Genomic DNA, 9,198 nt, shown 5'->3' on the forward strand with positions numbered 1-9,198 from the left:
TCCTATTGCTTCTTATCATGTTATCATCCATCTCCACTGACAGTTCCAGCTTCAGACATAATTATTGACTGAGAGAGCCTTGTGTGACCAGGAAACCAAGGCAATCTGGGATTTCCCAGAATTTACAAGATTAGATGTAGGGAGGAGAAAGAGAGTGGCGGAAACCTATGCCAGTCATTACAAATCTCTAACAGTTTCCGCTTATGTCTATCCAATGACCTCCCTCTATACTAGCAATGACAAGAATTTTAGGGTCACCATGACTGCTTACACCATCCTTAATAAACCCAGAGCTCATCATGCTGAGATCACCTCAAAGAGGAATTCTGAGACAGAAAGAAGAGCACTGTAAAACCAAAAGCAAGTAGCAGGTAAGTTTGTTTCTTTATGAGTTCATACTTGGCTGATGAGTCTGTAATACCTGAGCAGAAATGACAAAGATTCAGTCCATTCCAGTGTGATTAAAATGATGGCCGATGCAAAACTTGTGACATTCCAAAAGAGATGTGTTAAAGCTTGTTCAGTGTGTACCTGATCTCACCTTTTTATGCCCAAATGACCTGAAATTAGCCCCCTTCAGAAGGCCTTAAAAGGTAACTTCTGAACCAGGTATACTGGTTCTTGCCTATAATCTTAGCACCCTAGAAGGCTGAGGCAGGAAGATTGCAGATTGGAACCCTTTCTGGGCAGTTTAGTGATTTAGATTCTGTCTCAAAATAAAATAATTCTAAAAATGGAGCTGGGGACGAACTCAGTGTGAAAGCTTTGGGTTCTATGTCTAGTACTGCCAAGGCAAAGTAATTTCCTGAAGAACGGCCCAAGTTTTTGCCTGAATAGTCTCACTGGTATTTCCACTCCATCTTCTCTTTGCACGCTCAGATCTGAACGTCCCTTGCTTTGCTCCATGCACAGTGTGGGCTCTGTCTTCCCCCAGGAGTCTCTGATGGGGGCCCCTTGCCTGGCCCTTCACATCCCACAGCACAAATGAGACTGGACTGTCACTTTGAGAAAGCTTTTGGAAGACTGGCATTAACAGAAATGCAACACAAATAGCACACACATAACTTACAACAGCTTGATGAGAGCTAAGATACGTAGGTCCTACCTCAGATTCTCCCCAGGCTCCCATAGTTTTCACATGATATGGAGTGACTAAATCCTACCAGTGGAAATATAATTTCCTATTTACTCATTTACTCATATTTCTTATTTAGTCATAAAAACAAATCCTTCCTTCCTGTGTCTGTTCTATATCTTGCCTCAGAACTGACCTCATTCCAGAATGAATGATGATGGATATTTGTCTGTTTTTGTTGCTATAACAAAATACTTGAGGCTGGGAACTTTATAAAGAAACAGACCCAGCATATCATTTCCAAAACTCAAAGGCCAGGCCTGAACTCTCAGCTTTCCAACATAGCAGAAGGAATCATGGTAGAGATAGGGAAAGATCACACATCAAGACAGGAAGTCACACGAGGATTTCAGGGCTAGACTTGTTCTTTTATATATGAAAACTCACTCAACAATCTCAAAATTAATCCTCCAGGAAGGCAGGGCTCCCAATGACTAATTACCTTGAAGTAAGCCCTATTTCTTAAAGGTTTCTCCTTTCAGTTTCACATATTGAGAATCAAGGTTTCAACACGTAACCCAAGTGGGACAAACCACATTCAAAACACAGCAGTGGGTATATAAATTCTCCTCCGGAACCAGTCGTGGTGGTGCACATGTGTAATCCTAACACTGAGGCAGCTGAGACGGGAGGATCACAGGGAGTTCCAGGCCGGTCTGGACCACATAGTGAAACCCTGCCTCTAAAACACAAAAAATAAAAAATAAATCCTCCTCAAGAGTATGCACATCCCAGTTATGAATGTGGTCTAGTTCTCAACTGCAACAGTAATTGGGCTCCTGCCTTGAAGTTCTGTACCAATTTTGATTGACTTTGTTCTGTTGTTTTGTCAGATTTTATTACCTTTAAAATAAAAAAAGAAAAGAAAACCAAAAAGAGTTATTAGGCTCTTTCCCAAAGCCTACCATGTGGGCTGAACCAAGTTTGTTTCAATTCCTTTTCATATTTCTTTTATTTTCATTGTTTTATAGCATGAGACTATGTCCTTAGCTTTCTCCTAAGCATGATTATTACTCATAGATCAAAATAATCATTTATGAATAAAAATTTATTAGTGTATTTATACATAGAAAAGTCTACACTATTCTGATACTGGTAAAACAACTTTTTTCCTCAAACTACGGTAGCATAGAGCCTCACTGAACACATCTCACTTACATTCCTAAGCAGGCTACTAAAGTGCATCTTCTCAGTCACCTGCACCGGTACCCTTCTGTAGTGGGCTCTGTCCCGAGGGTGAAAACCAGCTTGATTACAAAATCCTGCTTCTAACCTTTAATGCAGACACCGCCATATGCTGCATCCACAACAGCATCCCAGAGACTTGAGCAACTCAAGATTGTCCCCATGAAGCACCTTGTTGTACTTATGTAAAATGACTCCAGCTCTTTCTAATGTTCTACAGTGGTTTCTTTCCAAGCTCCACCAGTCCGCAATAGCATATGGCAATAGATTTTTGTATTCCAGAACAGATTTTAAAGGAAATGCCAGAAAAGAAATACTTTGAATAAAGGAAAAACAGAACTTTTCTTCTTTTTCTTGTTTTTGTTTCAGAGAATCACAGTGTGGTCAAATAATACCAACAACAAAAATCTGGGGCAAAGTTCTTCTAGTACAGACATTTTAGTAGACATTAGAAAAAAAATTTTTTTCACATAAAACCTGCCTCAATGATGCAGAATTTGAAATTTCTAAAACTGGAAAACAAAACTTTCAGCCCAAAAGTTGGAATTCCTTTGAGGCAAAAATAGATGAATAAAAACTTGAAAAGCCTCAGATCCTATTAGATTTGAATTTTTACATATGCTAGAGGAAAACAGCATTGTAATTCCAACCACTGACCTATTAATAAGGGATGCTGAGAAAATGCTGTGACAGTATCTTGACAATCTTTTCTTTTCAACTGAATTTATCAATGCAATGGCGTGATTTATAAATTTAGAATAAAACAACAGCGCTATGTTTATGAAGGACTTAATAATAGCTACTTGGCTAACTGTTTTATAACATTCATAGTTATACTAAATTATTTTGTTTATTTTGGCTAAACCAATCATATACTGCTTCTAAGGCAGCCGGCATGGTCTGTCAGCTAGAACTCCAGTTCTAAAGCAACATTTTTAAACTGTTAAATCACAACGCATTAAGGGTCATGAAATCAATGTAATGGATTTCATGCAAGATTTTTTTAACTGAATATAATTTTTTAAGAATCACAAGCAGAGCAAGAAGAAACACAGTTTTGTGAAATTTAAATTTTATTTTTATAAAGAATTATATCAATAAATGTATATGTATCATTGTATGTAAACTACTATATATATATATATATTTATACCATGGGTACTTCTTAAAATACATTTTTTACTGCATGCCACAGTCAAAATAATTTAAAAGCTGCTCTAAAGATAATGGGCACAAATCACAACCATCAAGTCCTCTTCAACTGATGGAAACATTTTCAATAAATACTAACTATCCCCTTTATTTGGCTTTAGATTGCCTTCCCAATATGCTACTTTCTTCAACTGGCTATGAAAATTTTACAAGTCAGCTCTGTCTGAGAAACCTTCATATCCCAAAGCCACCCTTTTAACTCTAGGATACAGTGTGCAAGCACATGGGTAAGGGAACACACACACACACACACACATGACATTCACACGCAAGTGAACCACAGAACCATTTGTCCATATCTAGACTTCAGGGTTGAAGCAAGATAATAAACCATTAGCTATATCCTTGAGAGCTCTCTGTAACATCATCTCTGTCTTTCATCCAAGAAAGTACAGTGAAGCATGCAGGGATTACAAGCATGCAAGCTGATGCATTCCTATCATCTCAACACTTGTGATAAGAGATCACAAGCTTAAGCCCAGCCTGGGCAACTTTTGACTTAAAAGACTGTTACGGCTTGTGTCTAGATCCCCTCCCCCCGAAAGTCTCATGCAGTCATAAGTGGGGCCTTTTCAGAGGTAGTTGAATCTAGCCCATGTGACACTGGAATTGTTTCTTGGTACAATGCTACGCTCAAAGGCATGAGGGTTAAAGATGTGAGAGCTACCCACCCTCAGCAGCCCCAGTAAGATAACAGGGGCGGAAAGAGGTGTCAGTAGTCCTTCATTTCGTGCTCTTGATGTCATCTGCTTGCCATGAGCTGTGATCTCCTCAATCCACCCTGCCTTGGAACCACCCAACCATGGACTGACACCTCTACAAACTGTGAGCTAAATATACCTGTCTACCTTTAATTTTAGGTGTCATGTATTTTGTCGCAGCAGTGAGAAAAATAACTAAGACAGAGAGCATGTCTCAAAATAAAAACCAAAAAGTCTGGGGGTATAGCTCAGTAGAAAGGCCTGAAGTTCAGCCTCCAGCGCTAGGAAGAAAAAACAAAGTTGAAAGTGAGAAGTTAGTGACAGTGATCAGGATAAACTTGGATTTACCCTAACCATTTTTTTAAAGGAGAAGAAACAGAAGAAAGTAAATCACTTGCAAATTTCAATTTATTACAACTTTCACTAATAGTGTTGATTTAAGATACACTTCACAACTGTGTCACTGAGGAAAGACAGTTGAGTATTATGACAGAGAGTTGAGAGTATAAGCTTCTGTCCTTAACCCTTTTCCAGAACTGAATATAGTTTCACGCACAACTTGGTTTTTACGTCCCAGGTACCAAACTCAATGTAGCCTGCCTGAGAATAGCACGTCAGAGCTGTCAGGTGACGGAATGGTCATGATAAAGAAAATCTCCGTCAGTGTCTTCAATATGAATGGCTTTCCCTCCAGGTTCTCTTCCTCACTGAAGCAAGTTGTGAAACATAGTCCTATTCTTTCTTCATCATTTTGGACTTGTTTGTTTTCCTCTTAGAGCATTAAATAAAGAACAAGTTTGTGATCTGAAGGTTGTGGATGTTAGATGTACAGCTCGGGATAGGCAAAACAAAAGCCCCGAATTTCAAAACTCAGACTTCATCTGTCTTTGATAAAGAAGGGACATTTAAGGAGCTGAAGGTATCACCAAAGTCATGAGGCTTATTAGCTGCAAAGATCAGGAAAGCCTGGTGGCTCTCGGGTTCTGCATTGTCTTTCTCTTGGGCTGGAGCAGCCCCCTGCCAGTGTGATCCAGCAGCAGCTTTTCCAACTGATACAGTTATGGTTCTCAGGATGAAGAGTGTCAGGCATGGTGACCAGGACTATTTTTGAAGAAGAGATAACAGAGAAACAGCAAGATAATTAGACCCTGTCTCAAAATTTAAAAGGCCTGGGAAGCAACTCACTGTAAAGGCCCTGAGTGCAACCCCAGGTACAATGAGAGGGGGAGAATCTCGAGATACTACCAAGTGCTGCTTACTGTTTCATTTATTCAACCATCATTTAAGTTACAGGCACACAGAGCACACAGATAGATATGACCAGTCCTTCTCTCGCAGAGTATATACTCCAGCATAGAAAAGTTTCATGTACAATAGTTATGGCACAATACTCGAGGGTTATGATATTGGAATAAACCAACGCCATAGCTAAGAGCAGTGGCTATTCGTTTCATTGGAAGCCTGAGCCTACGTAGGTTTGTGTGTACAGGGGGTTTTTGGAGGCCCAGCTAAGATCCAGGTCAGGTGTGAAGATAACTACTTGGGTCGGTAGTTGATTTGACAACCAAGCGGTTGGGTGAAAGACTTGGGAAATTTAAAGTAAGAATCTTACTGAAGTGCAGAGGCTGATTCAGTGGGCAGAGGCGTGGCCTCTGAGTCTCTGTATTTCTATCTAAATCCTAGGTGACACCATGTTGCATTTGCAGGGACCACGCTGTGAGGAGCAGATGGCTGTGAAAATGGACAAGGATTTCACATCAGAGGGAGTTTTAGTCTCAGCTGTATCTCCTGTAGCTGATTGTGATGTGGGAGCGAGTTACTGAGCCTCAACTTCCTGCTCTGTGAGAACAGTTGTAATGTTAAATACCTTGCAGTTTTCAAGGGTTGGCTAAGAATGTGAGTGTAATGCTCAGAGACAAAATACAAGCTCCATCAAAATTAATTCCTTTTCTCTTCATTTTAAGTATACAATATGTTCTTGCTTTAGAAAATAAATTTGGCTCCAAAGAACAAAATTCACTTAGAAAGCCTGTATGAATCCGCTCAAAATCTCATGACCCTTTTTCAAAGTAAGTATCAATGATATGAATTTGTTTTTATAACATATTAAGGCACTCGGCTTCTCCCTGAGGCAATGACAAAACAATGGCCGAGTCAGATAAAAATACAGGAAGTATTATGCTAATCCCATAACCCAACCACTAACCACTCAACCTTTTCCTTAATGAAGTAATTCAATTGATGGGTGAGGCATGGGCAATTCTGGAACTTCCCAATATAACCCAGAGAAAAAAAACCTGCAATGATGTGGTTTTATAAGGCTAAATGTACTTAATGTACTTTAATGTACTTAAGAATAGACCATCTGAAATAAACAATAACCACAGTTGTATGGGGTTTTGCTGCTTCATTTTCTCATCCGAGCCTCAGAAAAATTGTGACTGTAAAGAAGGTAAGGTTAAGAACTGCAGAGTGTGGAGGGACATGCCTGTAATCCCAGTATTCGGGAGGCTGAGGCAGAAGGATCCCTGCAAGTTCAAGGCCAGCCTGGGCTACACAGTGAATTCAACACCAGCCGAGACTATAAGTGAGACCCTGTCTAAAAAAGGGAGGAGGGTTTGAGGCATTAAGGCTATTTTTTATGTAAAATTCTTCAGTAATAAAAATAGCCTGCCCCCAGAGAGCTGGGCTCCAGGAATCTACCATTTTGCTTTCCCAAGGGGTAGGAGCCAGGTGGGAAAGGAAGTGGGGGTGGGAGACAGAGGTTTGTGCTGGGGTAGGATGTGGCCGCAGAGGCGTCTTGAGGGTAAAATGTTTCTTTTGCCTCTGGTCAACTGTGGCTTCAAAGATTTGGTGCTCACGTTCTCAGTGACATTTGATGGGGTGCCACAGAGTAAATTATACTGGAGGAGAAACAAAATCTCACATGACTTATTTTTTAAACATTTTGGCAAATTCACAAGTCGCATTTTTGTGATTCACCCAATGTTTTTCTTGATTTCTGATTCTTTTTTTTCTGGCTTCAGTTTTTTCCTGTTTTCTCTATTGTCTAATGATAATATTCCACTTTGAGGAAGTTTGGCAAACTATTAAAACACTTGTAGGAAATTCAAATTTCCTTTTCTTCTGCCTACATCTTAGTATTTATTAAAACCGGGAGGTATAAAATCATTTTAACAAAAAACATTTGAGTAATGAGATTAACACTTTGTATTTGGGGCTATTTTGTGCAGTGTGGGGTTTTCTTCCAGATGAAGTGTCCACCCAACTAAACTTGAAAGATGACCTCAGTGACAAAAGGGAAGCAGTTTGCTTCAGAAAACTTGGCGGATGCCACTACAAGAGAAGCTAGTGGACTTGACACCCTGTTACCCAGGGATTTGAATCATTACTTTTAGACTCCGTGATCATAGCTGTTTATAAAAACGACAGAAAGGGGCAACAAGACTCATTCCGTAAGTACAGCAACTCTGGAGAGACACACATCAGGCACAGCCGAAAATGCCGTAGCTAAGGGACCACCTCGAGGAAGTGACGTTCCAGTACTTTCTCAAAAGTCCCCTGATCAGGAAATGGTCTGCTCTTATCTTTGGAGTTGAATATTTTATTGTATACTCTTTGAAAGATTTCAAAATTAATAATTCATTATAAAGTGATGCGTTTCTCTCCTCTATCAAATTCCTTAAAGACAGGAACCCTATGTTGGTCATTTGTTTTATATTTCTTTACTGACAAGCATCGTGCCTATGGGCACTCATTAAACAGCTGCAGTTTTAAGCTTCTGCATAAAATATTCAGAGAATGTGATGAACTATCTCAGTTAACAGAATTTATTAGATAACCATGCTTCATTCTAAATTCTCTTGCTTTTTGGGATCAAATATGACAATACGTCTTTCAAGAAAAATATAGCTAGTTATTTCCAACTTTAAAGAAGAAAGAAAAAAAATTTTTGACTATTTTCCTTCTTAAAATCACAGCTCTGGCCCTTTTTAGGAGTCCACAGTTGTTACAAAGCAATAAAAACCTGGTCAGAAATTCGTAAGTGCCTACAGGGTAGCACTTATCAAAGCTTAAACCTTAAATAGGTTATATGTGTCATCAGTTTGTCGTTACAAAAGTGATGAAATTCCTTAAAATCATCAATATTGCTCACTGGTGGAGTGAGTGGTTTATGTGATCCTGCCTTTCTGAAGAACATCAGATACCCAGGTAATGGAAAGGCTTATTACACTTGCCCTGAAGAAAGCCCATCCCTGTGGACACTTGGAATCCACTTCGCTTCTAAATTTGAAGCTAAAAGTGCATTGTTTGCTCCTGTAGCTTGTCTATTTCTCCCACGACCTATAATAACCTGACAAAAAATATGATTGCTTAAAAGCAAGCATTATTAGAATCATATTTTAGAACAGGACTGGCCCTATAATCTTTCTTTTCTTTCTTTTATTCCCCATCTATTTTGTCATCGGTGTTTGGATAACTCAATAATTAAACTAGGTTAGCTGGAACCCAATAAAAAGCAAGTCATAAAACAAGATTACGCGGAGGACTGTCCAGCTGTGGCAGTTTATATGTCTTAGCAGGGAAGAGCCACAGGTGGTACAACTGAATCTAGGACCATCTGATGTGTTTGTAAAATCTGATTCCAGTGGTGTGGTAGTAAAGGTTGAGCTCTCCGAAAAGAAAAGAGCCCTGATGTATAGTGTTTGTTGATTTGCTGGGGATGTTACTCCTACCATAGCCGTTTTCAAGCTGCCAACATGAAGTCACTGGCAGCTGGCTCTCAGGATTCCAGGGGCGGGGTGCTGGCTTAGTTACACCACTCTGAAAAAAGCTCACAAGATGAAACCTTTTCACAGAACTGTTTAATGATACATTCCTGTTTGATCTGATCTAATGATTGACTTATAAAAGAAAGGAATTGTATGACAGGTCTTAATATTTAAACCTCTCAGAGAACAATAG

The sequence above is a fragment of the Cavia porcellus genome, unplaced genomic scaffold, assembly GCF_034190915.1.
Source record: "Cavia porcellus strain 051 isolate PalLab524CR breed Dunkin Hartley unplaced genomic scaffold, mCavPor4.1 scaffold_17, whole genome shotgun sequence".
NCBI classification, from domain to species: Eukaryota; Metazoa; Chordata; class Mammalia; order Rodentia; family Caviidae; genus Cavia; species Cavia porcellus.